We start from the raw sequence: 8951 nt of genomic DNA on the forward strand, positions 1-8951 counted from the left end.
CCCCTGGTCAAAAACATATTGTAAAATGATGCTGATGCTTCTACCTGCAATGTCAAAACATCTCATATGGGTGCCAGTTTGTGTCCTGGCTACTTTGCTTCTGCTCCAACTTCCCCTACTGATGAGGAAGGAATCAGAAGACAACCTGAGTCTTTCTTTTCTACACCCATGTGGGTAACCCAGGTGAAGTCCCTGGATCCTACCTCATCTTGGACCAAACCAGCCTACTGCAGCAATTCTGAGAATGAACCAGTGAATGTGAAACCTCTCTCTCTCACTCACTCTCTTGCTCTATCTCTTTATCTCTCTCTAAGATATTTTAGTTTAGAAGTTTAGAAGTTGTTTCTTTTGGGGCGGGAGGGGGGAGAGGTGAACATTCAGATTTATTTGTTGAAGGGCAGAGTTAGGCAGAAAGATACTGAGAGAAATCTTCCATCTAATGGTTCACTCCTCAAAGTGACTGTAACAGCCAGTTGTGCCAAGTAGCAGAAGCCAAGAGTCAGGAGCTTCTTATAGATCTCCCATTTGAGCACAGGGGCCCAGGCACTTAAGCCATTCTGCTCCTTTCCAAGGCACATCAGCAGAGAGCTTGATTATACATGGAGCAATTAGGACCCAAACAAATGCCCATAAAGGATGCCAGCATCGTAGGTGGCAGCTTAACTGCACACTACAGTGATATCTTCAATAAATAAATCTTAAAAAAAAAAAGCAATAGGTTGAGAAGAACATGAGCTGAAGGAAAAAGAGAACAAGCAAAAACAAATAAGATAATCCTATCTTTACAATCACTTTGCCTTCTACCTTAGTCTTCTCATACAACTTATAGATACCCTTTTATTACATATCAACCAACACAACTATTTATATATATCCAGGCAGAATTGTACACACTCCTTGTCTAGACACACACAATTTGTCTTAAGCCCTATAAAATGTTACATCACCCATAGTCTATGAGATCCTTAACAATAAGAGAGAGACTTGTTTGTGATCCCAGAGTTTGAGGCATTTAAACATGTAATGCTTGCTGGATAGAAAATTGAACATATGAGGGGGGTTTTGGACTCATCATGCTGCAGAGAGAAAGATACTGGTATCAGCATTGGGAGCAATGTGTTAAGCCAAGACTTGCAGTGTTGTCACCTCATATTGAAGTGCCAGTTTTGGCCCAATTGTTCCATTTCCAGTCCAGCTCCTTGTTAACATAAACCAGCTAAGATGGCCCAATTCCTTGAAGCAGACTGTGATATACCCAGGTACATGAGGGAGAGGCCTGAAGGTCTAGGCTTCTGTTTTTATCCTCACCCACCCTTGGCTGCTGTGGCCATTTAGAGAGTTAACCAGAAGATGGATGATTTCGCTTTTCTCTTTCTCTATTTATCTCCTTCTCTCTCTTCCAGTGTCTTATTTCTGACTCTCCCTCTGTCATTCTGTCTTTCAAATTAAAAAAATATATATAAATATATAAAAAAGAGCTTGAACTTCTGGCAGATTTTGCTAAAATGCCTTCACCATCTCCAAGCTGTGATCCTGAGTACATTAGTCAGTTGGTTGCCCTAGATTACTCATCCAAAGTCTCACTTTTTATAATGATACAATTAATAGCAAATGAAATATAATGAGGGATCAATGAAAGACATACCCCCAAGTATTTTTAGTTATCACTCAGTAGCTTAAGTAAACTGAATGCTATTCTTAAACTGATGCATCTGTGCCATATGCTATCATATATGTATATATAGTATGACACATATATCACATATATGATAAATTTTGCCTTTGCAAAATCATATAAATCAAACTATCTTTCTCAGTAAATATTCTAAATAAATTAAAAGCAAGCAGGAGAGGGTTTGAAAACAAATGTCAAGTACCAGAACATTTACATTAATTTTCATTTGGTTTGATAGTCTTTTACAAAATTTTAATCCTACTCTTTAAATTCTATGAACATTGTTATATGATGAGTCATTTTGCCCCTTATTTTATGCATCCATTTGATGATAGGTGCATGTCCTATTAACTACACCAGCTAACATCATCACACAAATTTCCTCTCCTCAACTACAAAAGCATTTCATAAGCCATGATCACATTGGCCTTTGTGAGGAAAAAAATGGGTATCTCCAAACAGAGATACCTTCACATTCTTTGTATTTGTCATTCTCAATTGTTTTTCTACTGGGAAAAGCATCATTAAAATAAAATTAATCTTAGCTGTAACTATCAGTAGTATCTCTGTTAGATCAACTCCAATGGACCAAGAAACAAAAAGGAGCAGATTTTGTGGATTTATGGGCTTGATTTTTCTCTCCAAATAATGTATATCAGAAATTAAATGGTTATAATTATTCATATAAAATCTCTGACTACTATATTTGAGAAATGTAGTCTCATCCTACAAGCAGCACAGTTAAAATGCTAAGAGTGGCCATAACACTTTCAGTTCAAATTTCCTGTGTTCTCTCAATATCTAAAGAACAGAGTATACATTATTCAATAAAATTCATGAGGGCCCCTGACCCCATGAGTTTCCCATCTCCTTATCTGGTCGTCACTATGAAAATTCTGTATGAAAGCTGTTCCCTAATAGTAAGAAAATATAAAGAAATCTTACATCACTCCTAGTATTCACACATACATGGACACACACTAAAATATATTCCGAAATTTATAATATATTAAAAGAATTTACAAGATAACAATTTCAATGAAACTGGGAAAAGACAAAGGAGAAAGAATTTAGCAAAGCAGTCTGAGGCAGAAGAGATGCTTGCTGTGAGATGCAAGGGAAAAATCGCTACCCATGGGGTGACTGAAGAACTTTCAAGAGAAATGTCCAACTTTCAAGTTGATTACATTGTAAGAGTGCTGTGCCCTGAATCTCATGTGGATACATCCTCTTTCCCACATTTAAGCAGACAAATGGCATGGTAAGAGTTTTACTTGTTTTCTTTGTCCATCCTCTACGTAAAACTCATGGAACAATGGGGAATTCAAGGTCTATGTCAGTAGAGGAAGACCACCTTGTTAAGGTGGGTGAGATAGTCCCTAATCTGCAGCAAAGCAGCAGAACCAGAGTCTTAAAGGAAGAATTTGCTGAAAGATATGTCTGAGGGAATTCACACAGTACCCAGGAGGCTCTGGACCTGCAAAGGATCTGCAGCAGAGGGTCAGTCAGTCAACCATTTTTAAATTGATGGGAGGAAAGCCTCTGACAGAATGTCACTCTACATAAGCTCTTCAAATAGATCCCACTGTCGCCAAATGATGATAAGTGGCCTATGTATTTGTGATATTTCAAAAAAATGTGACATCATTTTGATATTTCAGAGGATTCACAGTGAGAGTATGGGCAAAATCCCATGTTTGATGGTCCCTGTCAAACCCATTCAAGGGAGTGTATAAAGAGTTGAGTCTGAAAAAGTGATAATTATCAAGTCATTAGTATTTTAAAACTATAAATCAAAAGAGTCCTGGGTTGGATATGATAGGGGACTGCTGGGGAATTGGGGTTGTGGGCTTACAAGGGATCTGGGGGAGCAAGCAGACACTTGAGGGTTCATCTCCAGGTGAGAAATGAACTACTGAGGGACACCCATACATAAAGCTACTGCACATGAAGGTAAGTGGGGGCTGAGAGCAGTTCAAAGGCTGGAGTGGGAGGTCCTTTAAGGATCAGACTGAAGCACCAGATCAAAGCATCAGCACATGTGGTAGACCCAAGCTGAGGTAGTTAGCACCAATCATCACCAAATGCCACTCAGTGGTACACACTAAAGCTGGGGCTGGGTGCCTACCAGGTAGGGCTAGATCACAGCACCTACCAGTGAGAGTCAGAACAGTGGACTGGTAGTGTTAGGCTGGGACTTGACACTAATCATCATGTGAGAGATTTAGGTCTATGGGTAGAATCAAGGACAGGGGGATATGTGGGCTCAACCTGTAGAACAGCACTCTTGGCACGTGCAAGATGTGTAGCTGAAAACAGATGTGGTTGAGGAGCTAAGGGGATGCCCTGGATAGGCTGGTATTCCCTCTGGTGAGCATGAGACCTGGAATGGAGACAACAGGCTGAGCTGGACATGGCTGCAGTCTTCCTTAACAAGGGTATGGACTGGGTCTTGGGAGTACAAGAACTGAGCTAGACTCCAGCAACCACTGGTACTCATGAGAGCCAGGGGCATGTAGAAAAGGCTGGGATAGGTCTCGGCTCCCACTAAACCACATAAGAACTGTGTCTGGGTAGGGATCGGGGTGGCTGGGCTATAACACCCAACAGTAAGAACCAGAATGGGTATAGGTTGGTTGGACAAGGCCACTGTTCCTTTCAGGACAAGAGGTAGACAAAGTCAGCCTGGGCAATGGACCAACCAGTGTACACAAGATCTGTCAGGGGGAGGAGATCTAATAGAGGAGCTTGGGGAACTCCTTTTTCAAGACATAGTCCTTGCAGGTGAGCAAAAGAACCAAGGCAAGAAGCAGTCCAGACCAGGCCAGGTTATAGTACCTACTGGCATATATGTGGGTCATGTATGGCATCAGGCAAGGCTGAGCCAGTTGATAACATCTACTGGCAGATCTGAGAACCAGGATGGAATGCAAGAGGGGGCACCTCGGGCTGCAACACCCACCAGTTCACATTAGAACTGGGACTGGGGGCTAACTGGGTGGGCCTATGCTGCAGCACCCTCCAGCAAGGAACTGAAATGGGGGGCATGCTGGACTGAGCCAGATAGGCATGGCACCTGCTGGTGGATGCTAAGGTGAGGCAAACCATGTCAGTCTGGGGGAGGGGGTTGTCAGCTCTGTAAGCCCCAGGGGCAAGAGGTCCTGTGGAGTCCAGGTACCTGGTACTAGTCCTTGGCCCACCTATGTGCTGGGTGCAGACACTGGGGCAGGAGACCCAGCAGGGGCCAGGTTACCTGGCCCGGGTCCTTGGGCCCACCTGCAATAACGGGTCCCCCTCAGTGAAAAAGACAGAATAGTAGACAGCAGGCCCTGATGCACCTGGAGGGTAGGGCAGCCCATTGGTGCCTACAAAGGATATCTGGTAACATAACAGAAGAGGAAGGAGAACAGAACAAAGTGGACAACTACCCCAGCCAAACGATGACAGCAAACATCTGTGTGAATAGAAACTCAAAGGCTAAGGCTAACTGTGTCAGCCAATGGAAACTGAAAGTGTTTCCTCATCCTTGGATCAGCGAGACCAACAGCACATCAGAACTATTGGAAATACCTGGGCAGAACCCTCAGAGTGTGCACCACATTGGGACCCTGGGTTGATATAAGCTGGTGTTTTCCCATCCTCTGGTAATGGGTGGTGGAGAGTCTGGGTATGGCATCTTCCCTTATCACCCCTCTTCCCCCAGAAACAGGAGGAAGAAATAGAAAATTTGGGAAAAAATGATCACGCTAACCCTCAATCCTTCCCTCACTGAGCAACTATGTAAATATCATCAAAAATTAAAATTAAAAATTTATTTTAAAAAAGTATAAATAAGTGTCTATTTACAGTAAAGTAAAAAAGTAATACTTCTCATTCCTAAAGATATTTCAAAATGTTAAAATCTTTCCCTAACACTAGGAATATAAAAATATTAATTATCCTTTTTTCTGTAACTATATGGATTTTTTTCATAGTTTCATTCTTCACTAGAATACCAAAAAAAAAAAAAAACCTATTTGTTCATAAGCAAGTACATGGATAATTGTTGACGTTAAAGTGCATATTTGGGGCAGGAGTTTTTCTTAGTGCTTAAGACGACAGTTAGGATACTCAACATCTTATCCTGGAGAGTGAAGATCTGCCCCCAGCTTCCTAGTAATGCAGATCCTGCAAGGAGCAAGATACAGTCAAGTAACTGGGTCTATGCTACCAACCTAGGAGGTCCAGATTCATTCCTAGCTTCCATCTTCTGCCTAAATTTAGTTATGGCCAGTATACAGGAAGTGTGTAGGGAATGATTCAGTGCAATGGACTGAGGCTCTCTCTCCACCTCTGTCTCTAAAATAAATAAAAATGTATAACTTTGCAAGTAGAGCATATGCCAGCAATGGTTCCATAAGTCTAGTTTGTTTCTAATTGGTAAGGTTATAGTACTGTGAGCCATTCCAAATAAGATATGTATGTATATTCATTTTTATTATTTTTGTGTTCTTCTAGCTAGAGAGAAGACAGAGATTTCAGAAAGATAATCTGTTGAATATATAATTTTGATTTTTCCCAGGGTAAAACATCTTTTAGTTGTTCATTGAAAATGTGGTTACACATTACTTGTATCAATTGAAATTGGATATTCTTTGCCTCAGGTAATTCAGTTTTAAATGCTTAATTCTATCAGGTTGCTGTAGTGTCTCTCCATCTCTCCATATATCAGTGTCAGAGAAAACCCAGGTAGTCACCATTTATCTGGAACTGTGTTGTTGGCACTGGAAAAAGGGAAAATGGTAAAAACCTGCAGTCACTCCACTGGACAAAATCTGAACTCTCAACATTCAGGGCTTTCCAATAAAGATCAAATTATTTCACTGAGAAGACATGGAGGGACAAATTGTGTCAAGCTGTCAAGAGTGAAGAAAATAGACATGTCATTTCTCAGTAATTTAGAAGAATCAAGCCTAATTTTCTTTGTGTGTGTGTGTGTGTGTGTGTGTGTGTGTGTGTGTGTGTGTGTGTGAAAGAGAGAAAGAGAGAGAGAGGATGAGAGAGACACAGACAGTCAAAATAACAGGATTTAATTTAATTTTTAAAAAGCTACTCTATTTCCAATCTTAAATATCTATTATGTTTTTTGTAAATATGCAATGCTCTCATAAACATTGAGAATTTTACCTACCATTCTTTATACCAAACCCTACTTCAGCAATTGAAAATCCATTCTAGAAGGTTTAATGAACATTCTACCTTTCTGTAAAATCTTCCAATACTGCTCTAGGCATTTATTCATGACTTTATCAACCAATTTACCCATTTATAATAACCATGTTTGATGAAAACAGATTTTATACTTGAGAAAAGAGACAATACAGTTTACACTTTATATTTCAAAAGTAAAATAAACATTTTTAAAGAAAAGATCTTAACAGTGTGACCATCTGATTTTGATATCCTAATATAACCAGGTTTGGTGGTATCAGCAAAAAGAGCTAAGTCCCTTTTTCTTCAATGTTAAAATAAGAACTATGATAAGTTCTATCTCATATTTTGTAAGGATTAACTGAGATGTCATTTAGATAACACTTTAAACTTAATAGACACTTAATAAACAAGGTTTGTTCTTGTTTTAATAACCAACAGCAGACCTGCTGTTCTGTATATGATGAACTAAGTTTCACTAATGCCAGTAAAAAAGAGAGAGAGAGAGGGAGGGAGAGAAAAATGGAAAAAGGAAAGAGAAACTAAAAGCACTGAAGTAACCACATTTAAAAAAAAATCAATGTACATGTTATAACTGCATTATCATTTTTCCTTTGGTTAAAATGAAAAATTAGTTTTATGAAAAATTTTTCATTTCATGAATGCATTATTTCATGTATGTTTTTGACACTTCATGAAATGCTTTACTAATGAGTTACAAATAAAACCTGTCCATCAAATTTCTTATTTAATTTTATTTGAAAGGTGGGGAGATATCAGGTAGAAAGAGTTTTTTTTTTTTATCTATTGATTTATTCCCCAAATGCCCAAAACAGGCAAGGCTAGACAGCCAAATTCAGAAGCCAAGATCTCATTCCAAGCCTCCAATATAAGTGTCAGGTACCCAAGTACTTCAGCCCTCCATGGTATACCCATTAGCAGGAACCTGCAATCAGAAGTAAAGAGATACCAAAAGCCTGTCACTCCAACTAGGATCCTAGCATCCCAGGCAATATTTAATATCCATGTCAAAGCCTATACTCTTTCATTAGATTTCTGCTGAGTAAATATTGATAATAGATTCTTAATGTTTTCCTTATTATAAATCACATCCTAGAGATTCTCACTTACTGTAAGAAGACTGTTATCTGAGCTGAAAAAGCTTGGATTCTTACCAAATTCCTCCAAGAAGCAATTAAAATCATTGTCACAGACAACTGATGTATGTCTTTGAGTTTCAAGTTATCAACAGATCATTAAATGATACACATCTCATTCCTCTCAATGCAATCAATCTAGTTGAAATCTATGTCATTAGATATCAAACCCAAATGGGATAAATTTAGGCTGTGATGACACCTAGAAAGTTTTCAAAACCTTTAGTACGATGATTTGTTAGAAAATTTGTCTAAAAAGTGATAACACATTTTAGACAACTTACTATCTTGGAATGTATGTGACACATATAGAAAACCTGGAAGGAGATCAGAGTAGTAATCATTAATAGGTCAAAAACAGGAGAATAAATGAACACATGTGTATCCTTCACAACTTTCTGCAGATTTTCCACTGTACAAAATTCCCTTTAGTGTTTTTTATTTGATGTGAACCACTCAGGATTATTTCTTTTTATCTATAGACCATATTTGCATTAAGGAAAAAATGCAATAATGACTTATTTGCAATACATACACACAGTGGAGTTACACTTCAAACTCCCACAATGTTTTAGAAATTATGAGAAAATTAGACACAAATAGAATTAGAGTACAAGAGTAACAATAGAGTAGAATAAATCAGCCCAAGATTCAACAAAGGTAAAAGAGGGGAATATCCAGAAAATTATGAGTACATTTCACTGATGTCAGTGAAGTCCCCAAATCAGAGATACATGCACTTGGAATAGCAGTGCACAATTCACCAAGCTGAATGCAGCTTTAAAACAAAAACCTCTCCAGCATCTGGAATGTGAAGCAATTTAGTTTGAAATTTTATTCGTTGTCCCGAGTTAAGTAGCCAGACAAGCTACAAGCAGGAAATGGCTTGGATCTGTTCTCCCATAACAGAAGCTCTCATCCAGTTTCAT

This window comes from Ochotona curzoniae, unplaced genomic scaffold (genome assembly GCF_017591425.1).
Source record: "Ochotona curzoniae isolate NIBS_2020 unplaced genomic scaffold, NIBS_Ocur_1.0 contig_2210, whole genome shotgun sequence".
Classification (NCBI taxonomy): Eukaryota; Metazoa; Chordata; class Mammalia; order Lagomorpha; family Ochotonidae; genus Ochotona; species Ochotona curzoniae.